The sequence below is a fragment of the Salmo salar genome, chromosome 10, assembly GCF_965601325.2.
Source record: "Salmo salar chromosome 10, fSalSal1, whole genome shotgun sequence".
Taxonomy (NCBI): domain Eukaryota; kingdom Metazoa; phylum Chordata; class Actinopteri; order Salmoniformes; family Salmonidae; genus Salmo; species Salmo salar.
In genome coordinates this window covers 103,036,051-103,063,581 of record NC_138300.1, presented here as the reverse complement: position 1 = coordinate 103,063,581, position 27,531 = coordinate 103,036,051, and the positions used below count along the sequence as shown (strand labels likewise).

General features: G+C 41.8%; 1 long non-coding RNA gene across 2 annotated transcripts in view; it reads right to left on the bottom strand.

Moving 5' to 3' along the window:
- LOC123724506 (uncharacterized) overlaps positions 1–27,291 on the bottom strand; it is a 140,299-nt gene extending 113,008 nt beyond the window's left edge. Inside the window, exons 1-3 of one of the 2 annotated variants that reach the window (XR_006757065.2) lie at positions 27,099–27,285; positions 6,400–6,510; positions 904–6,236 (exon numbers count right to left, since the gene is read on the bottom strand). This is a non-coding gene — a long non-coding RNA (uncharacterized LOC123724506). Of the gene's footprint in view, positions 1–903; positions 6,237–6,399; positions 6,511–27,098 lie in introns of those variants that run through there. The other variant, XR_014379112.1, reaches the window with a different exon arrangement.
- Between the last annotated feature and the right edge of the window lie 240 nt (positions 27,292–27,531).

Here is a 27,531-nt window from a genome sequence, read left to right as displayed (position 1 = left end):
AGTCGCAGCAATGATGAACGCGAGGGGAGAATTCTGGCATGGGGGATATTTTCGGCTCAACACCAGTACCCCCTGTAATCACGGTAAGATCTACCGACCCCTGCTGTATTCGACGCATGTGACAAATAACACTTGGCTTGAATGTGTGGTATAGTTCAATCTAGGGCTGCGGCAGTCACAAAACTTTGTCAGACGGTTATTGTCAAGCAAAAGACCGGTCTCACGGTAATTGACCGGTAATTTATATAAACACGTTTAGCATCTCCAGACCTCCACGCATACAAGCTGCTGATACAGCCTTTTTTACATTTCGATTTTGCAAAGTCTTATAAATCAATGTAATAATATACACCATCACAATAAATCCATTATTTATTTTCGGCAGATCTAAGGAAACATGAAATGAAGAAAATATAATTTCAGAAGAACAGAACATGAGTTGGTCTACTATATGTTATCTGGCAACGCGCCATGCCATAGGCTGTAGGCTTATTCATTTAGCAGAAAGATCTGCTTATAAGTCCTGTGCAATTATTCTATATTATTTCTTAGTAAGAAGAATATAATTGAACTTAGCTGAATAAAATATATATATTTATGCCATTATGAAGTGGCTATGGTGAACGTAAAATCATTTGAAACAGGTCATATAAGACAGATTTAGAGTTTGGCAACTGTAATTGCGATTATGAATGATAAACCTTAGAATGTCTTAGAAATCAAAACATATATGGGCTGCATGATGCAACTATAGGCTACTGATTTGAGAAAGTCGCAAAAAATGCTTGCACTCTATTCCTTGCCTCAGGCTGCACACGCTGTTCTCTCATCAAGTGATCATATTATCACCCATCAGACTATTCTCAATTGAATCTAATCTTTACTAATATGTAAACATAATTTATTTTTGGAGGGGTGAAATATATTGTGGCTTCTATCAATATAAATTGTCTGAATCATTTCACACACACACACAAAAGTTTAGACACCTTCTCATTCCAGGGTTTTTCTTTATCTTTACATTGTAGAATAATAGTGAAGACATCAAAACTATGAAATAACACATATGGAACCATGTAGTAACCAAAAAATATATTTTATATTTGAGATTCTTCAAAGTAGCCACCCTTTGCCTTAATGACAGCTTTGCACACAATACCCTATAATGACAAAGTGAAAACAAGTTCAGACATTTTTGCAAATGTATGAAAAATAAAAAAACAGAAATACCTTATTTACATAAGTATTCAGACCCTTTGCTATGAGACTCGAAATTGATCTCAGGTGCATCCTGTTTCCATTGATCATCCTTGAGTTGTTTCTACAACTTCATTGGAGTCCACCAGTGGTAAATTCAATTGATTGGACAAGATTTGGAAAGGTCCCACAGTTGACAGTGCATGTCAAAGCAAAAATGAAGCCATGAGGTAGAAGGAATTGTCCATAGAGCTCCGATACAGGATTGTGTCGAGGCACAGATCTGGGGAAGGGTAGCAAAACATTTCTGCCGCATTGTGGGTCCCCAAGAACACAATGGCCTCGATCATTCTTAAATGGAAGAAGTTTGGAACCACCAAGACTCTTCCTAGAGTTGGCCACCCGGCCAAACTGAGCAATCAGGGAAGAAAGGTCTTGGTCAGGGATGACAGAGCTCCAGAGTTCCTCTGTGGAGATGGGAGAACCTTCCAGAAGGACAACCATCTCTGCAGTACTTCACCAATCATGCTTTTATGGGAGAGTGGCCAGACGGAAGCCACTCCTCAATAAAAAGAAAATGACAGCCCACTTGGAGTTTGCCAAAAGGCACCTGAAAGGACTCTCAGACCATGAGAAACAAGATTCTCTGGTCTGATGAAACCAAGATTGAACTCTGGAGAGACCTGAAAATAGCTGTGTAGCGATGCTCCCCATCCAACCTGACAGAGCTTGAGAGGATCAGTAGAGAAGAATAGGAGAAACTCCCCAAATACAGGTGTGCCAAGCTTGTAGCATCATACCCAAGAAGACTTGAGGCTGTAATTGCTGCTAAAAGCTGCTTCAACAAAGACTGAGTAAAGGGTCTGAATACTTATGTAAATGTGATATTGTTTTTAGGGCCTTTGAGAGATTGGGATCCATCCTTTAAAAAGAGCACAGTGCCAACTACAGAACAGAAGCAGATTAACAACCAAAAGCATTTCCAACGCCCTCACTTCAATTCTATTGTGTGCTGTTATTTAAAAAAAAAAAACTAAAATCTGGAATATCTTAATTTATACTGAACAAAAATATAAACACAACAGGCAACGATTTCAACGATTTTACTACGTTACAGTTCATATAAGGAAATCAGTCAATTGAAATGAATTCATTAGGCCCTAATCTATGGATTTCACATGACTGGGCAGGGACACAGCCATAGGTGGGCCTAGGAGGGCATCCACTGGGCAACCAGGCCCAGCCAATCAGAATGTTTTTTTTTTATAGACAGAAATTCTACTCAGTTTCATCAGCTGTCCGGGTGTCTGGTCTCAGACAATCCCACAGTTGAAGAAGCTGGATGTAGAGGTCCGGGGCTGGCGTGGTTACAAGTGGTCTGCGGTTGTGAGGCCGGTTGGACGTGCTGCCAAATTCTCCAAAACTACATTATAGTAGAGAAAAGAACATTACATTTTCTGGCAACAGCTCTGATGGAAATTCCTGCAGTCAGCATGCCAATTGCACACTCCCTGTAAACTTGAGACATCTGTGGCATTATGTTGTGTGACAAAACTGCACATTTTAGAGTGGCCTTTTATTGTCCCCAGCACAAGGTGCACCTGTATAATGATCATGCTGTTTAATCAGCTTCTTGATATGCCACACCCATCTCATGGATAGATTATCTTGGCAAAGGAGAAATGCTCACTAACAGGGATGTAAACACATTTGTGTACAACATTTGAGAGAAATAAGCTTTTGTGTGCTTCGGCTCATGAAACATGGGACCAACACTTTACATTTTGCGTTTATATTTTGTTCAGTATATTTCCACAATTACCAAATAATATGTGTAATAATGTAGGCCATTCATACGAAGGATTGTTACCTATAACCAGGAGTGGCATTACAATTTATTTAGCTTTTTTGGCAAGCAATTATTATTTTTGGGAAATACTATTATTGTGATTCATCCTATACCGTCTCTAACATCATTACCTCTTAGCAACAGATGTGGGACACATACACTCTCCCCACAATCAACCAAGAGAAGACTTGATGTGCATATACAGTTGGAGCTGTTTGAGAAGGCATGCAAAATGTATCAAGAATAGGGAGATTTGCTGAACCAAATGTAAAGTTCTAGCTGACACGCACACACACACACGCTGGTCCCCAGTTGTGACCATTTTCCCAAGCATCTCTGAGCAGTTTAGATTATTTTGTGCCACCAGGGCACCAATAATTTGCCACCTTTCTGATTGTACGAATGTGACCCCCTCCCCATGGGTTACTGTAGCTGGTGTTGCGAGAATTCCCACCGTAAAGGTACAAGGTCATCAAGGTTCTCATTAGCAGCGAGAAATTCCTTATACATTATGCTCGCCCACCCGGGGGCTTTGACTTTGTTGGTCCTTGAGGGGGCGGTGCTACTTTAAAGGGTCTCTAATATGTGAAATTAGTTTAGATTTTGAATGGCCCATCATCAAAATGGGCAGGAACAGGGCCAGGTGAAAAAGACAAAGCGAACAGCGACCACTTTCCTGCTTGTTCGTTTTTCACCTCTGCCGGGTAAGCTACTCTGGTTATTTCATTCCACACATCAACCACTGTTTGAGGAGCATGCAACCTCTGAGGTGACATCCCGCCCAAAGTCTGTATACCATGGGCTCTCCAACCCTGTTCCTGCAACTACCCAGTGTTTAATATGGGAAACCAAGTGAAAACTGTTCGGGAACGTCGATAGTAATACGTTTTCACAACTAAACATATTTCATTAAACTGTTGACAGCTCCTCTCTTCGTGCGCTCGAGAAAGGAACGAAGGAGAGAGGGGAATAGATGGAAATGGACAGTGGTGAGATATTCTGTAGCTAAGGTAATGTTTCAGCCTATTAATTCTGAAAAAAAAGTGCCCTATTACTAGACTATTCAAAATCAAATACAAATTCACTATAAATTGTAGGCCAACTCTGTAAACTGCCCTACACAATTAATAAACCAACACCATCGCCTTGGCCTGTATGTTCTCTCCCAGACTCATGAACATAAAGTTTGAAGCATAGCATAAGAACCAGTCCATCCAGTATGCATAATAATAGTCCACACTCAAAGAAGATTACTGTAATTTATGTACCAACGACATCTTAAATCGGTATGAAATAATATGCGGTAGGCTACAGTGGCTTGCGAAAGTATTCACCCCCTTGGCATTTTTCCTATTTTGTTGCCTTACAACCTGGAATTACAACATGCCTATCACTTTGAAGATGCAAAAAAATAAAATGTAACTGTGAAACAAACTGGTGTACAGCAATCTTTAAGTCATACCACAGATTCTCAATTGGATTGAGGTCTGGGCTTTGACTAGGCCATTCCGAGACGTTTAAATGTTTCTCCTTAAATGACTCGAATGTTGCTTTAGCAGTATGCTTAGGGTCATTGTCCTGCTGGAAGGTGAACCTCCATCCCAGTCTCAAATCTCTGGAAGACAAACAGGTTTCTCTCAAGAACTTTGTGTGGGGATGGTATTCTCGGGGTGATATGAGGTGTTGGGTTTGCGCCAGACATAGCATTTTCCTTGATGGCCAAAAATCTACATTTTAGTCTCATCTGACCAGAGTATTTTCTTCCATATGTTTGGGGAGTCTCCCACATTCCTTTTGGCTAACACCAATTTTTTTCTTTAGGCAATGGCTTTTTCTGGCCACTCTTCCGTAAAGCCCAGCTCTGTGGAGTGTATGGCTTAAGGTGGTCCTATGGACAGATACTCCAATTCCCTCTGGAGCTTTGCAGATCCTTCAGGGTTATCGTTGGTCTCTTTGTTGCCACTCTGATTAATGCCCTCCTTGCCTGGTCCGTGAGTTTTTGTGGGCGGCCCTCTCTTGGCAGGTTTGTTGTGGTGCCATATTATTTCCATTTTTTAATAATGGATTCTCCGTGGGATGTTCAAAGTTTCAGATATTTTTTTTATAACCCAACCCTGATCTCTACTTCTCCTCAACTTTGTGTATGCATAAGCCCTAACATGTGAATGGGTATTTTGAATTAATCATCGCCTTAGAAAGCGCTGCCCATTTTATTGTGTTAGGTTTGCTTTGAAACAACATCTACAACAACCATGTACATGTATTCCACTCAGTTTCAACCTTTTGTTGAACTTCTTTCTTCAAATTGATCAATTACAGTGAGGTGAGTTTTAAAAGAACATAGTTACTGTTTTGATGGTACGTGTTTGATGTGATTTTAGATTGTATTTGCATTGATGTCAGTGATTAGAGGGACAATAGAGTACCAGGCCATTAGAGACCTGTTGATTGCGATCGAGTTGAGTACTACCAATGCATGTCCAGAGTGCATAAGAGGATATTACCGTGAATCAACAGTCACATGGAATTTTACTGTGGTCATGACTGCCGGTGTGGCGGTGATACGGTCACTGCAACAGGCCTAGTTCAAGCTTATCTAAATTACTGCACACTAAGATGTCATAGAATCAGGTTTCATTTAATCAACAAAATTAAGACTCTACATTTTGGTTCACAGTGCACACAAAGAACTGAGCGTCCATCACGTGTGTGTGTGTGTGTGCAGTCCAAACAAAGGCCTATTCTGCATGATTTGCTGGCTCACGTTGAGTTGTCCTCACCTAACCATGTCTTCTTGCCATGGCACACATCCGGGGGGTAGAGGAAGAAGTCCCTGAGCTTGTTTCACTTGCAAGCTGTGACGCCCTGGCTCGAGAGCATCTCCCTGGATCTTGGAGATTGTTGTCCCCTGCCACAACCCCCCTCCACTCTCCAGGTTGGTAGTTGGGGCGTGTCAGCAAAAGCGGGGGGCATGTATCTTGCGTTTGGCTCATCAGCTTCATCCGTGGAGGACAGGTAGTTGTAGAGGGCCACATGGCTTCACAATGTCCTTAGCGTTTTCAGGGGTACACTTGATTGGGCAACCAAGAACTCATCCTTGCAGCCATCATGCCGAATGCATTCTCTATGACTATCCGACAACGAGAGTGGCGGTAGTTGTAGGTACGCCCAGGTTCATTGAGATGGACAGCTGTGAATGAGAGGTAACAAGAGAATATACTGTATGTCAGATATAAGCCTTGATAAAATGCCATTTCTCATATAGAGGTGCACACATGTATGCAGTAAAAAAGGGAAATTAGAAACAGAAAAAGTGAAATGAATTCCAACATCCTATTATCAACATACAGTACCTGGATAAGGGCGCATGAGGTTCTCATGAAGGGGGAATCTCCCAGTAAAACATGAGGACTTGGCATTGTGGTACCTGGCAGGACAGCTGGCGGTGGTAAATCGAGGGTCTTCTGCAGCAGTTTGGACCCAAAATAACTCTTAAAACATTGCTCTCTTGGCCGTATGACCAGACATCCACCATTTTGTGAACCTGTAGCGGGCATCCCACACTGCTATCAAGATTACGTTAATGGAGTGGGTGCCTTTGTAGTTGATGTAGACTCTTAGCTTTTAAGTGACACCCAATTTGGACAGGTTGGCCAGAGACCCAAAATGTCTCCGTGCAACCCCCCGCATCCCCACACGGAAACCATGTTTTCCACCCCGCCAAGCAACACAGGTTGGTCGTCAGTCCCCCACCCCATGGGTCATTTTAGATGTAAATGCCCCGAGGTTAAAATCAATTTAGCCATCCAATACAGCAAGAGGCTCCACTGAGCAGGGGATTCCACATGGTTATTTGTTGTCATCATTTAGCAGATTTCTAGTGTATATCCAGGGTGAAAATAAAAGCATCAATATTTTCATTAAAGGAGACTCAGCAAGATGTTGCCATGAACAGCACTGCAGATATTGAGATGAGCGCGATGCAAAACTTTGCCGTCACACAGAGTATTTGCACATGTGCATGGGTGGGCTTCACGCTGCTACAACGGGATAGCTACGGGAGCAAAACATTGGAGAAGTTAGCCTCGCACTTCAACGCTCTTAGTTGTTGAGGAAATTGACCCACTACTGTGGTTTACATCGTGCAGCTATGTCATCTCACTGAGTCTACTTCTAAAGCGAAAGCCCTGGTTGTCACCTGTCAACACCAAATGCAACATGTTGGTCGAGCTGGAAGATAACATATGGAACATGTTTTTACATTTTGCAACAAATTAATAAACATCTCTGGTAAGAAACTGAACAAATCTACAAATAATGTGTCCCTGTATACATAACACAAATATTCCTTATACACACACACACACTACATAAACAGTACGTACTTTATGTGAACTTCAATTTGTACATTCAATTCAAAGAGCCTAAACATCCAGACTGACATCAACTGCCAAGTAGTAGTAGTAGACCAGCCAGATCATAACAGCTATCCATTGTCCAATAGACTGCAGCTGTAGATCCCTGCTGTTTCACTGTGTGTAACCTATTGCTGTTTCTTTCTAGGCCTACGTCTCTACCTCCCCTTCATCATTCCCCTCATCAAACACCACAGGACATACCTGCTCTTTCAATCCCATGCATCTTCCCTCACACACACACAGCAGAAGAGAATACCATCTAATTATCTCACTCACTGTCACACCCCCTCCCCTCCCCCTCTGTCTAGCCAGGGAGATGTATGGAGATTCATTATGTGGGTGACTCACTCTCATGTTCCTCCTCAGTGTCAATCAGTCTGTCTGGCAAGGCAAAGGCATGCAGGCTGGGTGGGTGGGTGGCTGGCTGTGGTTAAGTGAGCCGGTAAATTATTTGGCCTGTGATTGTGTGAGCGCTGTAAGGGCGCGACCCTCAAGTCTGTCCGGAACACAGTGTCTGCCTGCTGCTGTCACACAACCCAGCACCCCAGAGGGCTTCAGAAACTATTTACACCCCCTGACCTTTTCCACATTTTGTTGTTTTACAGCCTGAATTTAAAATGGATTCAATTGAGATGTGACACTAGCTTACACACAATACCCCATAATGTCAAAGTGGAATTATGTCTTGAAATGTTCACAAATTATTTAAAAATGAAAAGCTGAAATGTCTTGAGTTAATACATATTCAACCCTTTTGTTATGGCAAGCCTAAATAAGTTCAGAATAAAACATTTGCTTAACAAGTCACATAAGTTGCATGGTCTCACTCGGTTTGCAATAATAGTATTTAACATGATTTTTAATATTTACCTAATCTCTGTACCCCACACATACAATTGTCTGTAAGGTCCGTCCGTCGAGCAGTGAATTTCAACCAAAGACCAGGGAGGTTTTCCAATGCCTCACCAAGGGCACCTGACTTTAAAACAGTTAGATTTTAATAGTTGTGATATGAGAAAACTGAGGATGGATCAATAACATAGTAATTACTCTACAATACTAACCTAAATGACAGAGTGGAAAAGGAAGCTGGTACAGAAAGAATATTCCAAAACATGCATCATGTTTGCAACAAAAGTAAAACTGCAAGAAATGTGGCAAAGAAATTAACTTTATATCCTAAATACAAAGTGTTATGTTCGGGGCAAATCCAGCACAACACATCACTCTTCATATTTTCAAGCATGGTGGAGGCTGCATCATGTCATGTGTATACTTGTCAGTTGCAAGGACTTGGGAGTTTTTTTGTTGTTGATAAAAATAAACAGAATCGAGCTAAGCACAGGCAAAATACTAGAGGACTAACCTGGTTCAGTCTGTTTTCCAACAGACAATGGGATACAAACTCACCTTTCAGCAGGACAACAACCTAAAACACAAGGCCAAATATACACTGGAGTTGCTTACCAAGACAACATTCAATGTTCTTGAGTGGCCTTGTTACAGTTTTGACTTAAACCAGCTTGAAAATCTAAGCCAAGACTTGAAAATGGCTGTCTAACAATGTTCATCAACCAACTTGAAGAATCTTTAAAAGAATAATGAACAAATATTGTACAATCCAGGTGTGCATAGCTCTTAGAGACTTACCCAGAAAGACTCACAGCTATAAATCGCTGGCAAAGGTGATTCCAACATGTATTGACTCAGGGGTGTGAATACTTATGTAAATGGTTATTTCTATATTTCATTTTCAATAAATTTGCAAAAAAAATTGAAAAACATGTTTTCATTTTGTCATTATGGGGTATTGTGTGTAGATGGGTGAGAAAAATATATATAATCAATTTTGAATTCAAGCTGTAACCCAATGTGGAATAAGTCATGGGTTATGCATACTTTCTGAAGGCACTGTACACTATCACACTTAAGAGAACAGACACAATTACACACACATTTTCTTAGAAAACATACCAACAGGCTCACTCTCACACGCACACACTCGCCAAACCCTCATTCTCAGAATCACAAATTCTCTCTCACACACACATCATTTCTCAAGATAAAACTTGATTGTGTACACCGTACAGTATATCAGAATGGTAAACCGATCCAGTGGGATGCAGTTGCAGCAATCGACAGATCTCTGTTATCCATGTTCCCCTGGGCTGACCTCCTGGTACGGACCGGCAGAAGGAAAACACTCAGAACTTTGTTATCATCCATTTCTTCGCTCCCAGAGAGCCCTTGTACACATGCCACATCTGGGATAATCATATTTGTAACCATAACAAAGATACGAGGAGGTAAATCAAAGACAGACTTTCCCAGGCCAAGAGAGAAGTGGGTTTTTTTCTCAATGAAAAAGCTAAATGGAGTTAACTTGGCATTCATCACATGAGAGAGAGAGACAAAGCGAGCTAGAGAGTTAGTTTTGCTTTGAACAAACAAGCACTCATTCGTTTGGTCGTTCTCCCATGGAATCAGACCCTGCCCCATTCCAAACTGAGTGACCTTCCTGAGTCTCCTTTCGCTTTGAAAAACAAAAGGCCTATTCTATATAAGGCATGTTAAAACCCACTGAGTGTGACTGAAAACACAGGTTTTCATTTGTCAATACCAGATCAGTATCTGACCTATAATGGAGTCAGAATACACTTCTACCTGTATAATCATACAATTATCATAACGTCTCTCAATGTTGACCTTTAGAGAGTCATCATCCAACAGGCTGCATTCCATGAGAAACTGATAGAAAAGCCATTAATTTAGTCTAGTTGTAAGCCAGGAAGATTAGATTTTTATTTAGCCACATGCAGATGTAGTTTCAGTATACAGTAACATACTTAAGCTCCAACAGTGCAGGTGTGAATGAAACAAAAACAATTATAAAAACATATTTACAACTGTGGTAATTCTAAATATAAAATGTCCATTGGGGTGTGAGCAGGGTAATGGTCTGTTGAGGGGGAGGAAATGTCCAAAGGGGGAGCAGCGGGGAGGGGGAGTGTGTGGAAGGTATGTGTTACAACCAGGTGTGAGTAAGATATATTTGCACCCAAATATATTGACACCAGTCCACTTTTCTTAAATAACTCCCTATTTCTTCTAAAATGGGCAAAAGTATGTTGACACCTGCTTGTCAAACATCTCATTCCAAAATCATGGGCATTAATATGGAGTTGGTCCCCCTGTGCTGCTATAACAGCCTCCACTCTTCTTGGAAGGCTTTCCACTAGATGTTGGAAGACCTGACTTGTTGGAAAGGTGGCATCCTATGACGGTGCCACGTTGAAAGTCTCTGAGCTATTCAGTACGGGCCATTCTACTGCCAATGTATGTCTATGAAGGCTGTGTGCTCGATTTTAAACACGTGTCAGCAACGGGTGTGGTGGAAATAGCCAAATCCACTCATTTGAAGGCCATGTAGTGTATGTTGAAATATATTTTTTTTTAAATGGTCACCACACCTTGTTCTTGGATTTTCAACATTGCAGGACCAATTGTATTTTTGTAAACTTAAGTTTACAATTTTTATTTAGAAAATGAAGACAAATGGCATTGACATAATTATTAGCACCCCGGAGTAGGCTTGGGCGTTATACCATATAGAGCTCGCCAACTTGTTGTCCTAAAAAACAGAAATGAGTTACCTCTGGTTCGTTCAGCCATTCCTATGGGGGAAATGAATGGGGAAAGAATTGGGTATTGGGATCAATGTCGAAATTAAGGTTTGAGGTTAGCACAGGCTTAGGAGATCTTATACATGTTGTTCTATGAAATATCAGTCAGTTAACATGACCTTTATGAATAACACATAAATGCTTCCAAATTCACAAAAAGTAACATTAGCTGATTAACATTATCTCATAGAACAAAATATAAGATCTCAGAAGGCTGTGTTACCACAGAACTTACTTCTGAGGTTTATCAAACCCACCCCCCCAAAAAAATTATCCCCATAGATTTTGGCAAACAAACCATAGCGAAGTTACGGCCTACAAAAAGACGCAATTACTATTGCTCTCTATACCGGGGTATTTTGAAATACCGACAGTATGATTTTCAATACCGTCCCTTTTAAAACTTTTTTTTTTTTTTTAAATTGAGCCAGTCACATGGTATGTTTGCTTACAAAGAGCAAACTGAAGTTTCATGATGTGACTGTTGAGCAGCACAAGAGAGGTTATAAAGTTACACTAGAAATTCACTACTAAATGTTCACCAGCTAAATATCTTATACAGTGCCTTCAGAATGTATTCACACCCCCTTCCTTTTTTGACATTTTGTCGTTACAGCCCGAATTAAAAATGTATTAAATTTAGATTTTGCGTCACTGATCTACACACAATACCTCATAAACTCAAAGTGGAATTTTGTTTGCAGAATAAAACAAAATGTATTAATAGAAAATGTTAAGCTGAAATGTCTTGAGTATTCAACCCCTTTGTTATGGCAAGCCTAAATAAGTTAATGAGTAAAAATGTGCTTAACAAATCCTATAATAAAAAAGGTACATGGACTCATTCTGTGTTCAATAATAGTGGTTAACATGGGTTTGTATGATGACCCAATCTCTGTACCCCACATATATCGATAATTGTAAGGGCCCTCAATCGAGTAGTGAATTTCAAGCACAGATTCAACTAAATCAAATGTTATTTGTCACATGCGCCGAATACAACTGGTGTAGACTTTACCATGAAATGCTTGCTTCCCAACAATACAGTTTAAAAAAATGATAACAAGGAATAAAATACAACTTCTACCAGTCAACAATCAATTTAAAGCAATTCTACCCTGCTCTTTACTTCTCAGAGGCTCTTCCTGACACATCTCGTATGCATACATTTCTAGACAATCTGAACATTCCCTGTCCCAATTCAGATGAACAAACTTACATGGATGCCTCAATAAGTGATGAAGCAACTCTGGCAATCCAGTCCATGCAGAGTGGTAAAGCTCCTGGGCCTGATGGCTTGCCTACTGAATTCTATAAAGCATTCTCTTCTAAACTATCCCCCATCCTCAGCTCAATGTACAATGAAATCCTTCCTAGTCAGAAACTGCCCCAGACGACTATATCAGTTTTGCTTAAAAAGGACAAGAATCCCCTAAACTTTGGCTCATACCGCCCTATAAGCCTTTTGTGCTGCAATTATAAAATTCTCACTAAGGTCCTCTCACGCCGTTTAGAAACAGTGATGCCAAATGTAATTAACTCTGACCAACCCAGATTTATCTCAGGTAGGTAATCTTTCCATAATATGCGGCGGCTATTTAAAAGTTCTTTATTCTGCCCACCCAACTCTACAGCCAGAGGTCGTCAGCTCTCTTGATGTTCTTTATTCTGCCCATCCAACTCTACAGCCAGAGGTCGTCAGCTCTCTTGATGTTCTTTATTCTGCCCACCCAACTCTACAGCCAGAGGTCGTCAGCTCTCTTGATGTTCTTTATTCTGCCCATCCAACTCTACAGCCAGAGGTCGTCAGCTCTCTTGATGTTCTTTATTCTGCCCATCCAACTCTACAGCCAGAGGTCGTCAGCTCTCTTGATGTTCTTTATTCTGCCCATCCAACTCTACAGCCAGAGGTCGTCAGCTCTCTTGATGTTCTTTATTCTGCCCATCCAACTCTACAGCCAGAGGTCGTCAGCTCTCTTGATGTTCTTTATTCTGCCCATCCAACTCTACAGCCAGAGGTCGTCAGCTCTCTTGATGTTCTTTATTCTGCCCACCCAACTCTACAGCCAGAGGTCGTCAGCTCTCTTGATGTTCTTTATTCTGCCCATCCAACTCTACAGCCAGAGGTCGTCAGCTCTCTTGATGTTCTTTATTCTGCCCACCCAACTCTACAGCCAGAGGTCGTCAGCTCTCTTGATGTTCTTTATTCTGCCCATCCAACTCTACAGCCAGAGGTCGTCAGCTCTCTTGATGTTCTTTATTCTGCCCATCCAACTCTACAGCCAGAGGTCGTCAGCTCTCTTGATGTTCTTTATTCTGCCCATCCAACTCTACAGCCAGAGGTCGTCAGCGCTCTTGATGTTCTTTATTCTGCCCATCCAACTCTACAGCCAGAGGTCGTCAGCTCTCTTGATGTTCTTTATTCTGCCCACCCAACTCTACAGCCAGAGGTCGTCAGCTCTCTTGATGTTCTTTATTCTGCCCATCCAACTCTACAGCCAGAGGTCGTCAGCTCTCTTGATGCTGAGAAGGCTTTCGACCGGGTTGAGGGAATAACTATTTACAGTACTAGAGATTTGGGTTTGGCCCATCATTCCTTTCCTGGATTAAGATTTTGTACTTGTCCCCAGTGGCTTCTGTTCACACCAACAACATTACCTCCAGCTATTTCACCCTCCACAAGAGGGCCAGGCAGGGTTTCTGTTTATCCCCTTTCCTATTTGTTATGGCTATTGAGCCTCTTGCTATCGGCCCTGCGCACGGAGGAGAGGATTAAGGGAATACTAAGGGGCGACATAACTCACAAGGTGTCCTTATATGCAGACGATCTTCTTTTATACATCTCTAACCCTGGAGTGTATACCCTATCTCTTGGACATGCTACAAGGTTTTGGGATATTCTCTGGTTATAAGTTTAACCTAACAAAAAGTGTGCCCCTCCCCATTAATCAGTTAGCAGAAGGAATTGGGTATGCCAATTTCTCATTTAAGGTGGAGCATCAGGTATTTACTTATTTGGGGATAAAGGTCACACGCTCATTTAGGGTGTGTTTAAACATAACTTCAAAAACACTCCAGGAGCACACTTAGCAGGATTTTATAAAGGTGGTCGTCTATTGCCATTTTATTAGCAGGTCACAATTCTGATAAGATGACTGTACTACCTAGGGATTTTGTACTTATTCCAAATTATTCCATTTTTTTGTTGTTGCCAAAGTCAATGTTCAAACAACTGGACAGGTACTTTTCCAACTTCATTTGGAATAAGTACAATCCATGAAGGAGAAAGGATTGTTCCCACGGGGGGCCAGTACAAAAAAAAAAAAAATAATGCATGAAATGAAATGTATGCATTCACTACTGTAAGTCGCTCTGGATAAGAGCGTCTGCTAAATGACTAAAATGTAAATGTAAAGGTACAATACCAGTCAAAAGTTTGGACACCTAGTCATCAAGGGCTTTTCTTTATTTTTACTATTTTCTACATTGTAGAATAATAGTGAAGACATCAAAACTATGAAATAATGTAGTAACCAAAAATAAGTGTTAAACAAATCAAAGTATATTGAATATGTCAGATTCTTCAAAGTAGCCACCCTTTGCCTTGACAGTTTTGCACACTCTTGGCATTCTCTCAGCCACCTTCATGAGGTAGCCACCTTTTAATTCACAGGTGTGCATTGTTCAAATTTAATTTGTGGAATTTCTTTCCTTCTTAATGCGTTTGAGCCAATCAGTTGTGTTGTGACAAGGTAGGGCGGTATACAGAAGATGGTCTTTTACCAAATAGGGCTAAGTCCATATAATGGCAAGAACAGCTCAAATAAGCAAAGACAAATGAGAATTCATCATTACTTTAAGACATGAAGGTCAGTCAACGCAGAACATTTCAAGAACTTTGAAAGTTTCAAGTGCAGTCACAAAAACCATCAAGCGCTATGATGAAACTGGCTCTCATGAGGACCGTCACAGGTAAGGAAAACCCAGAGTTACCTCTGCTGCAGAGGATAAGTTAATTCGAGTTACCAGCCTCAGAAATTGCAGCCCAAATAAATGCTTCAGAGTTCAAGTAACAGACACATCTCAACATCAACTGTTCAAAGAACTGTGTGAATCAGTCCTTCATGGCCGAATTTCTGCAAGGACACCACTACTAAAGGACACCAATAAGAAGAAGAGACTTGCTTGGGCCAAGAAACATGGGCAATGGACTTTAGACCGGTGGAAATCTGTCCTTTGTTCTGATTAGTCCAAATTTGAGATTTTTGGTTCCAACCGCCATGTCTTTGTGAGAGATGCAGATTAGGTGAACGGATTATCTCTGCATGTGTGGTTCCCACCGTGAAGCGTGGAGGAGGAGGTGTGACGGTGCTTGGCTGGTGACACAGTCTGTGATTTATTTTGAATTAAAGGCACACTTATCCAGCATGGCTACCACAGCATTCTGCAGCAATACACCATTCCATCTGGTTTGCGCTTAGTGGGACTATCATTTCTTTTTAAACAGGACAATGACCCAACACACCTCCAGCCTGTGTAAGGGCTATTTGACCAAGCAGGAGAGTGTTGGAGTGCTGCAACAGATAACCTGGCCTCCACAGTCACTCGACCTCAACCCAATTGAGATGGTTTGGGACGAGTTGGACCGCAGAGTAAAGGAAAGCAGCCAACAAGTGCTCAGCATATGTGGGAACTCCTTCAAGACTGTTGGAAGGCTTTACTGTAACTCCATGATGGCCCAGTTGGACCATCCTTGTTTTTTTCCAGATGAAGTTGGTTGAGAGAATGCCAAGTGTGTGCAAAGTTGTCAAGGCAAAGGGTAGCTACTTTTAAACAAATCAACATATATTTGAGACTCTTAACACTTTTTTGGTTACTACATGATTCCATATGTGCTATTTCATATTTCTGACGTCTTCACTATTATTCTACAATGTAGAAAATAGCAAAATTAAAGAAAAAGCCTTGAATGAGTAGGTGTGTCCAAACGTTTGACTGGTACTGTATATCTAGAGAGACCTAAGCCCGCAGTCAGGCTGGGCCTTCCAAATTTTTTACACTACTACTGGTCAGCAAATATATCCAAATGTGTTTATTGGGTTTCTACATTTGAAAACAAGGATGGTCCATCATGGAGTTACAGTAAAGCCTTCCAACTTCTCCTGTCTAGCTCTTGTGCTCCCCATTGCTCATGAACCTAGGCACCCATATTTTGAATCCCTTAAAATCTGGTCCTAATTCCAAAATCACTTTAGCCTTAAACAAGCAAGCTGCTTTTCTCCATTAACATCTAATCATCTCTTCCCAGCATCGTAGATTGACACGGCATTCCAGTTCTGGCATAGTAATGGTCTAGTGCTTTTTGTGACCTATTTGTTAACACGTCTCATTCGATACTCTGAGGGTTGACCATAATATTCCCAATACGCACTTTATTAGATACCTGCAAACTCGCAGCTTTGCCAAAAAAACATCTCTTCATTTCCACTCGAGCCCGCTAAGTGTCCAGTCGAGAGGTGCTTAGATCTTAACCCGTATCAGAAAGGCACAATCTCCATATTACATAATACGGAACATTAATCCGCCTTCCTTGGCAAATACAAAATCTGCATGGGAGCAAGACATGGGTGGCGAGCTAGCCGATGATATATAGCAATATAGTATTAAGAGTATCCACACCTCATCATTTTGCTAAGGCATGGGCTCATTCAGTTCAAAGTTTTCAGTCTCCATTACTCAAATGACAGATTGGCAAAAATATCAAAATGTTGACCCCAAGTGTTTGAGATGCCACTAGAGTCCAGCAACTTTGGGACACGTTTTGGTTATGCCAATCTTTGAGTGGCTTCTGGGACCCCATTTTTGAGGCACTCTCACATGTGTAATATAACTGTTAGCCCCAACCCGTTCACTGCCATTTTTGGGATACTTCCCCTAGACCAGAATGCTACCACGCATCAGGCGAATGCAATAGCCTTTGTCTCGCTGCTAGCTCGCCGCCTTGTCCTCTTTCACTGGAAGGCTGCAAAGCCGCCCTCCTTTATGCAGTGGGTTAAGGAGGTGGATGTCATCTCTGCTTCTGGAGAAGGTTAGGTACACTGTGCATTGGTCCCGACAAAAGTTAGACTTAACCTGGTCCCCATTAATACAATACGTGGAGAGCCTGTTCTTTTACTTAGTGTAACATGGATATTTTGGTAAGCAATCATGTCTGTTCTAGTGCTATCCTTGTATGATCCCTTGGTGGGTGGGCGGATTGGAGGGAGGGGTGGGTTTGGATGGATGGATGTATGGATGGATGGACAGACGGTTTGGATGGATGGAACGGAGGGAGGGAGGGTTTGGATGGATGGGAGGGAGGGTTTGGATGGATGGATGGGAGGGAGGGAGGGTTTGGATGGATGGGAGGGAGGGAGGGTTTGGATGGATGGATGGGAGGAATGAGGGGTTGGGGTTGTACTGTTTTTCTGTTCTCATATCTTATAATCTATTAGTAAAAAAAAAAGAAGAGAGAAATACACAAGAATGGAGCTATATACAGGGAGTACCAGTACCAGATCAATGCGGAGCTATATACAGGGAGTACCAGATCAATGCGGAGCTATATACAGGGAGTACCAGATCAATGCGGAGCTATATACAGGGAGTACCAGATCAATGCGGAGCTATATACAGGGAGTACCAGTACCAGATCAATGCGGAGCTATATACAGGGAGTACCAGTACCAGATCAATGCGGAGCTATATACAGGGAGTACCAGATCAATGCGGAGCTATATACAGGGAGTACCAGTACCAGATCAATTTGGAGCTATATACAGGGAGTACCAGTACCAGATCAATGTGCAGAAGTACAAGGTATTTGAGGTAGATATGTACATGATGGCAGGGTAAAGTGACTAGGCATCAGGATAGATAAGCGTAAAATAAAGAACAGCAGCAAATTATGAGTATGTGTATTTGTGTTGTGTCGGTATGCTTGTGTGTGTGTGTGTGTGTGTGTGTGTGTGTGTGTGTGTGTGTGTGTGTGTGTGTGTGTGTGTGTTTTGTGTGGGAGTTTCAATGTAGAATGTGAGTATATGGCTTGTATATACAGTCTAGTGAGTTTGCGTAGGGTCAGTGCAAGAAAGAGTCAGTGCAGATAGGTTGGGTACCATTAATTTACTATTTGTCAGTTTGGCTATTTAGCAGTCTTATGACTTGGGGGTAGAAGCTGTCTCGGAGCCTGTTGGTCAGAGAGCCGAAGCGCCGGTACCATTTGCCGGACAGTAGCAGACTGAACAGTCTATGGCTTGGGCGGCTGGACTCTGGCAATTCTTCGGGCCTTCATCTGACACCGCCTGATATAGAGGTCCTGGATGGCAGGGAGCTCGGCCCGAGTGATGTACTGGGCTGTCCGCACCACCCTTTATAGCTCTTTTCGGTCAAGGACAGTGAGTTTGCCACACCAAACGGTGATGCAGTCAGTCAAGATGCTCTCGATGATGTAGCTCTAGAACTTTGAGGATCCAAGGTGCCCATGCCAAATCTTTTTAGCCTCCTGAGTGTGGAAGAGGAACTGCCGTACCCTCTTCACGACTGTGCGGGTGTGTGTGGGGACCATGTTAAGTCGTTAGTGATGTGGACACCAAGGAACTTAAAGCTCTCGACCCGCTCCACAACAGCCCTGTCGATGTGGATGGGGGCTGGCTCTCCCCTCTTTCTCCTATAGTCCACTATCTGCTCCTTGCTCTTACTGATGTTGAGGGACAGGTTGTTGTCCTGGCACCACACTGCTAAGTCTCTGATCTCCTCCCTGTAGGCTGACTCATCGTAGTCGGTGATCAGGCCAACCACCGTCGTGTCGTGAGCAAACTTGGTGTTGGAGTCGTGTGTGACCACGCAGTTGTGGGTCAACAGGGAGTACAGGAGGGGACTAAGCACACACCCCTGAGGGCCCCCCATGTTGAAGATCAGCATGGCAGAATTGTTGTTGCCTACCCTCACCACCTGGGGCCTGCCTGTCAGGATGTCCAAGATCAATCAAATGTATTTATAAAGCCCTTCTTACATCAGCTGATGTCACAAAGTGCTGTACAGAAACCCAGCCTAAAACCCCAAACAGCAAGCAATGCAGGTGTAGAAGCACGTTGGCTAGGAAAAACTGCCTAGAAAGGCCAGAACCTAGGAAGAAACCTAGAGAGGAACCAGGCAATGAGGGGTGGCTAGTCCTCTTCTGGCTGTGCCGGGTGGAGATTATAACAGAACATGGCCAAGATGTTCAAATGTTCATAGATGACCACCAGGGTCAAATAATAATAATCACAGTGGTTGTCGAGGGTGCAACAGGTCAGCACCTCAGGAGTAAATGTCAGTTGGCGTTTCATAGCCGATCATTCAGAGTATGTCTACCACTCCTGCTGTCTCTAGAGAGTTGAAAACAGCAGGTCTGGGACAGATAGCACGGATCCAGTTGCAGAGGGAGGAGTTCAGTCCCAGGGTTCATAGATTGGTGAAGAACTTAGAGGGGACTATCATGTTGAAAGGTGAGCTGTAGTCTATGAACAGCATTCTCACATAGTAATTTCCCCTCTTGTCCAGGTGGGATCGGGCAGTGTGAAGTGCCTGTGGATCTGTTGGAGCGGTACGCAAATTGGAGTGGGTCTCTGGGACAATTGTGTTGATGATGTGTGTCATGACCAGCTTTTAAAAGCACCTCGCAGGTAGACGGATATTTTTTTTGTTTACACATTTCATCATGGTCAAGTTATTAATTACACTTTGGATTTTGTATTAATGCACCAAGTCACTACAAAGATACAGGCGTCGTCCTTCAGTTGCCGGACAGGAAGGAAACTGTTCAGAGATTTCACCATGAGGCCAAACAGTTACAGAGTTGAATGGTTGTGAGAGGAGAACACTAAGAATGTATCAACAACATTGTAGTTGCCCCACAATACTAACCTATATGAGTGAAAAGACAGAAGCTTGTACAGAATAAAAGTATTCCAAAACATGCATCCTGTTTGCAACAAGTCACTTAAGCAATACTGCATAAAATGGGGCAAAGAAATTCACTTTTTGCCCTGAATACTAAGTGTTGTGTTATGTTTGGGGCAAATCCAACACATCAGAGTACCACTCTTCTTATTTTCAAGCATGGTGGTGGCTAAATCATCCTATGGTTATGCCTGTCATCAGCAAGGACTAGGGATTTTTTTTTAGGATAAAAAGAAACAATAAGCACAGGCAAAATCCTACAGAAAAACCTGGCTCAGTTAAAACAAAAGGCCAAATCTACACGAGTTGCTTACCAAGATGACAGTTGCCTAGTTACAGTTTTGACTTAAATCGGCTTGAAAATATTTGGCAACTTTAAAATGGCTGTCTAGCAATTTTCAACAAACTAGACAGAGCTTGAAGAATTTTAAAAGAATAAATGGGCAAATAATGTACAATCCAGGTGTGGAGACTTACCCAAAAAGACTCACTGCTCTAATCACCGCCAAAGGTCCTATAAAGTATTGACTCAGGGGTGAATACTTATGTAAATGTGTTATTTCATTTTCAATACATTTGCAAAAATGTCATTATTGGGTATTGTGTGTAGATGGGTGAGAAAAAATATTGAATCCATTTTGAATTCATGCTGTAACACTACAAAATGTGGAATAAGTCAAGGGGTATGAATACTTTGAAGGCACTGTAACTATAATTGTGCCAAATACATTTTCTCCAGCTATGAGTTGGTTTGCTAACTATAGGTGGCAAGCTTGCAAGCTCCTTTGTTACATTAGAGAATCCTGGATTAAGAGTGAGTAGCCTTGAAATAGTTGGTCGTTTCATTTGATTTCAATCACTTTTTGACCACACCCTTTTTGTTTTGAACAAAATTTCCCATACATATTTGCCCACAATAGAAGTGGTCAGAAAGTAACTTTTTGGACCTGAATGTCAAAACATTTAAGAGATTGAGGTTCTCAAAGTTCACCCATTTTGCAAACCCCCACCATACCATGTCATCACTGGAAAATATAAACAGTTGAGTTCAATATAATTTAAAATCTTAGAAACAGGGTTGACAAATTATTTAATTTCTTGAATGATTTTTTAAATAAAAATGGTCATTTACAAAAAACTTTTACCGTCAATTATCTAGAAAATGCATAAACTACCATTTTTGACATTTTTGCAATGGTTGTAGCTTAGACCCTATTTTACATCATTTGAGGTGTTTGTCTTGTGCCCGCTATCAGTTGAGAAACAGCATACTCTTAAATGCAGGGTGGGTGACATTTCATTCATAGAAATAGAATTCTGTTACAGGCTTTGGTTTATCCATTTATGTTTTGAGGTTGTACTTTAGCACGTATTGCTCGTTAGCACGTAGGGCGTAGGATTGGTGTCACCTCGTTAGTCAGTATGTATTACACCTGTGCTGGTTGCCATCTCATTAGTGGGAAGATGTTTCACCTGTGCTGGCCCAGGGGCTGTTTAAGAGTGGCTGGCCCGGTGCTCCATTTGTCTGGAGAGATGTGTAGAATCAAGACCTTTAGTTGGCGTACCTATTTCATTTCTAGAAAAACAATCCTTTGTCTTATCTTCCCTGTTTTCGTTTTACTAAACTTTTTGGTTTACTTCCTGTCTTTAAGTTTGGAGTGGATTTTAATCGTGTTTGCATGTTAGTGGGCACTCATAGTGGTTGTCTTTTTCCACTTGTTCTTGCTAGTCAACTTTCAGTGTATACCCCCATGAGTGTCTTTCAGAACCCCACCTGTTATGTTTTGGTTGTTGTCAGTGACTCCTTGTTAGTTCCCCCTTCTGTTTGAGTGGCTTTTGGTTTTCTTGCTGGGGAACATCAAATAATGGGCATATCCCTTCAGACCACTGCAATTTAGCTGATACATCATTGACGTTTTAATTTTAACTTCCAATTACCATCACAAAGATGGCTGCCGGTCCACCCACCGTCAAATGTCAACATTCTCTTTTCAAGAAATTATACAATAAGCTGACAACCCTGTTTGTAAGATTAACACTAGAACCGCCTGACCTTTCAGCCTAAGTACCTCTAAAGAACATTGCCGGGCGTACCCTTTAGCATACGCATATCAACCCTCAAGGTGCAGAAAACATAAGCACCAAAGCTTCATAAATAGTGCATAAAAGATGAATTCCATTAAGAAATATTTGTGGAAATAAGTGTAATCCATTTGATCAACTATTTGTAGATTCGATCAGTAAGTTATAGTAATGATAAAGCTTCTTTTGACAAAGTAGAAATGAAAAATAATAATAATAATATATCCAGGCAGGTGCACAGGTAAAATTATTTGCTGTATTCCTAAACAAAAGCACCAGTGCATGAACAATTGTAAAGGATGAATTGCAAAAATAAATATTGTTGGAAATATTAATGACAAGATATAAAAACAGTCATTTGTATCGGACACCAGATGTTTCCTGTTGGGATTCATACCAGCCAACCTTTGGTTTCTCGCCTGCCATTTTTACTTTGTGTCCCACCATTTCAGCTGTCTGGTGAATCACATCACACCATAAGAATTGAGCAGTGAACAATACACACTCATACCAAATAAGAAGGGGAAAAAAGGAATTAATAAAACCCCACTGCTTCAAAACATCCAACTTTTTAAAGATGAGTATTGGCTTGTATCTAATTTTAAGGAATTGACTGTATAATAATTAAATTATTGGTATATACACAAAACATTTCAACCCGCGACCCACCTACACCCCTGTCCGACCCAAAGTATATCTAGGCTATATGCGGTCCCTGAAGGAATGTCAGAAATTGGATTATTTTCAGTGTTCAATAGTGATAGCCGGCAATTTATATTTCCAAGACAAACAGGTGAACAATACTTGCTGCTGAAGCAAAATAACAAACCTCACTGCCTAAAACAGGCTCACCTTGTAGCCTCCATAGATCTTACAGGTTGGGTTGTGTGTACCTGGCTCAAGCAGCCTCCCCACTTGAATTCTAAAACAGAACTGCATTGCTCGCCAAAACAAGCCCATATATATACATACACACCTGAAGTACACTTCCTGGAACATACCAATATGTATGGCAACATAACACCAAAATCTGGCTAATACAAATTGACCTGGCTTCCTCATAATTACCACATTACATACATTCCGTCTAAAACAAACCTGACCACTTCCATGTACAGTTTAAAATTGGGCACACGTTAAACAACAATCATTAATTGTTAAGTGAATGGATCCGGCAAATGGCGGCAGCCCAGTAACATATAGCGGTGCGCAAAGGCACGCCCGCTCCTGCCGCACAACTCAAATTGCACAGACAAGACAAGACACAAGGAGCTACGACAACGTGGGAAGTATGAACAAAGGAAAGCATTAACAGAATGAAACAGTTTCTTGACCGTGAGAGTTACGATGAATCTGTGCACAGAAACCACGTTTCACTCTGGTAGGCTTGAGACAGGAAAATAACTGCATTTCTGTGTGGAACCGATTATACGGAAATACCTTTCCATACAAAAATGTTCCTGATGAACTGGGTATGAACTTAAAACAGTAGCTTATTGCTAACAAATAAACTAATGAATAATATAGTCATGTGCGGTATAATGCTTGCTTCTAGGAAGAAATGGCAAAATTCATAAGGAAATAGGGCCTAATGGCAGACTAGACAGTGTGCGAGTTCGTGACGAGTGGGCATAAATTAACGTCACAGATGATTTTGTTTACCATTTTAATTTAAAATACAAAATTGCTATTTTTATATGCACAATCACAGTTCATGACAACCCCACCCTTGATGGCTGAGAGAAAATGTTGCAGATTTATAGCTTATTTCCTGCAACTACATTTTGCCATGGGATGGAGACTTTTTTTTCCATTTTAATGCTAATTTCCTGCAATTCCACACATTTTTGCCATTTGTAATGTGTGTTCATGTGATATTTGGGTGACAAACATTACAACAAAATCAACGGGCTAAAAAACATTAGCTGACCTGGGCTAGCTGATCTGGACATTTGACATGTTATTAATAGCTCTCCAATGTCTAAAATGACTGACTTGACTAGGAAAACTGCTGATGCACTACCCAGTTTCGAAATTGCACATTCAACTATTACAACTTTCAGGAGTAAGTTGAAAGCCAGACAGTTCCTTGCCGACCTCTCGTGCCGCTCCTAGTGGCCACGCTCCACAGTTTGGGAACCACTGGACTACGCTACCTCACACCTACAGTCAATAGTGTGCAACTGCAGCCCACAATTTGGGATGTTCCTGCATCTGCATGACATCTTCATGCTTGTGTGACACTTTTGAATGTTGGTCAAAGGGGTAATAAAGTATTAGAGGGTTTTTTGCCACCGCCTGCTGTGTACCAGAGTCCTCTTTGCTAACTAGCGAGAGCGACACCGGTAGACAGTGTCCTTCGCTCCCGCCTGCCGAACACCTGCCCTTACCATCGTTAACAGAACTGCAGGGGGGGAAAAAAAGTGCCCAACAGGTGGGGACCAAGGACACTGTCTACCGGTCGCCCTCCCGCCTCCCACTAGCACAGCAGGCTGGGGCGACACCATGTGCTAACTAGTGTCGCCTCCCGGAAGCTGTGTACCGGAGAAAACCGCTAGCTACTCCGGGAAACACAGCAGGCGGGGCAACACCGTGTGCTAGCGACACTGTGCTATCTAACTTGCTAGTTAGCACACGTGTCGTCCCCACCTTCCTCCTACTGTGTACTGGAGTCCTCCTTAGGGCTAGCTGGCTAAGCTATCACACAGTGTCCTTCGCTCCCGCCTGCCAAACACCTGCCCTTGTCGTTAACAGAACTGTGGGAAAACAGTGGCCAACATGCGGGGGCGAAGGACACTACTGGTGTGTGTTCACCACTGCCTGCTCTGTACCGGAGTCCTCTTTGCTTGCTAGCGGAAGCAACACCGGTAGACAGTGTCCTTTGCTCCCGCCCTCCAAACACCTGCACTACCGTTGTTACCCCCGCCACTTCTTCTGTGTGGTTTATCGGCCGTTTGCATCCAACATTATGGTCATTACCGCCATCTACTGTACTGGAGCTCCCCTGCCTCCTACCTATGTACTGGAGTCATAATTTAAAGGTTAGGAAAAGGGTTATCACACTGATAGCGTCATTGCGCAAAATAGTACGCAGCATCACCAGGATGTGTGCAACAAAAGTTCAACATATACCTTCTGCTACCATTTCTGTCAAGCCGTCTACACATTCAGTTTGACGCATACGTTCGATAAGTCCAAGGTATGCACCACAGAATGCACTGCAGCTGCCTCTGCAACGCAAACGCAGCGTTCCATTGGAAATGAATGTACTCCTGGTGTACCAAAATGCAATGACGCTGTCGATAAATTCAACGATAAATGATAAATCCAACATATGCACCACAGGATGTTGGTGTCATTTTAATAGGGGAGAATGGGCTCGTGGTAATGGGTGGAACGGAATAGGTGGAATGGTATCAAATACCCATACTAACATGCTTTATACTACATACTTAATGAGTATATACTAATAGTTGTTTTTAGTATACTGCAAACGAACGGTATCATTTCAGTTGAGCGTATTAGAGATTCGCCTGTCTACCGGAAGTTGATGCTATTGCTATGCATCCTCTTGCTAGCTTTTTAGCATAACAAATGACTAGCTAAACATTTGACGATTTCGGGTGTGTTCGTAAATTCAATATTTGTAAATCCAGAGAGTTGTCAGATTGTAAATGTATAGCTTTTCACACTTGGAGTGTTCAGAGCGCACCTCACTTACCATTTGACTCGCCATAGCAGAGCTGGTTAGGCTGTTTTCATGTTATCCAGAGCTTTGGTGACTAACTGTGCTGCAGGCAACAATTTATAACGTTTTTTTTTTGGCTGACATTTACTGACACTGGCCATATTCAACAACGACTATACCACTTGGCTAAGAATGATGTGAATAATCAAGTCAATAAACGTTGATTAGTTAGTTAGATAGCAGATAGTTAATATACTGCCTGGCAAGGTCGATGTATAAGTATCCTCTAACGTTAGTTAACTAGCTAACATACCGGTACATACTGCTGTAATGCTATGTGGTTTGTAAGGATAGAGTAGCTAACAAATTGTCAGCCAACATAACATGTAATGTAACTTATTTTTAAACTCATTTTTTGCATATTTTCCATCATTTTCTTCAAATCTGAAAGCATTGTAAAGAAACGCCAATTTTCTGAAGAATTGCATTATTGGCCCTAATAGTATGGAAATAGTGTCCTCTGCGTGTATACTTTATATTTTGGCGAATTTAGTACGACATCCGGGAACTTTTGGCACCCTAACTATATCCATACTATATACTCATTTCACGTCACAAATAGTACGGTTAGTATGAGTATTCGAACAAAGCTATGGTTTCCATGTAGTTGATGCCTAACTAGTCCAGCTATTATTATGCGCTGTCCTAGTCCTCAGCAGTCTCCACTGGTATGCACCACACAGAACGTACTGCCTCTGCAACGCAATGCTGCAAGGCAAACGCAGCGTTCCATTGGAAATTAATGTACTTCTGGTATACCAAAATGAAAAGCGTTAGCTAAAATTATCCCAGAAGCGACTAGAAAATATCTAGTTGTACAACCACAGCTGCCCTGAATAGTCTTGGTTTCCACTAATGCCTCTGCATGAATTGGCTCAAAATATCGTTCAAAAATCATACGAACTAGCCTACTGCACCAATGTAAACGCAATAAACGAAATGTCACCGTGAACTGTGTATTTAAGAAGTAACTATTTGTCCATTTGACAAGTTACGAGCTGGTTACCGACAACTTGTCAAAAGTTGTTTAATTCTCAAGTCACCACTTCCTAAAGTTCAAGTTGAGGAAAATGCTGTGGTCTCCAACGCCGGCTCGGAAAAGACAGGACGCATACAATGTCGTTTTCAGAGGTTAAACTCACCTACGAATTCCAAATGTAAGATGTCCAGGCTGCAATATGAGCTGTCATTTATCTTCCGTTTGAACTGTAAACTACACTTTTCTTGTCTCTGCTAAAGCCTGCAGCGCATCCTTCCTGCTCGAGCCCCAGCGAGCGGAGGTTCCCTCCCACGACCAAAGATTTGTATAACTAACACAAGATAGACCACAGCCTGTTGTTTCAAATGGGAGAAAATTAATCATAGTGGGAAGAACAAGCAAGTAAGTGGGCAGAGCCAAACAAGAGCTAACAAGAGCCTATTGGCGCGATCTAGCATACGCTTGCATATTCCATTAGGGAACGCCTACTCTGAAGTGCGCGTGTGTATCAACTCAATTCGCCCTTGCACCCCTTGTGAACCACGCATTTTTTTGTTTGTTAACTTTGGCAAACGATAAAGTCTACGGGACTTAGT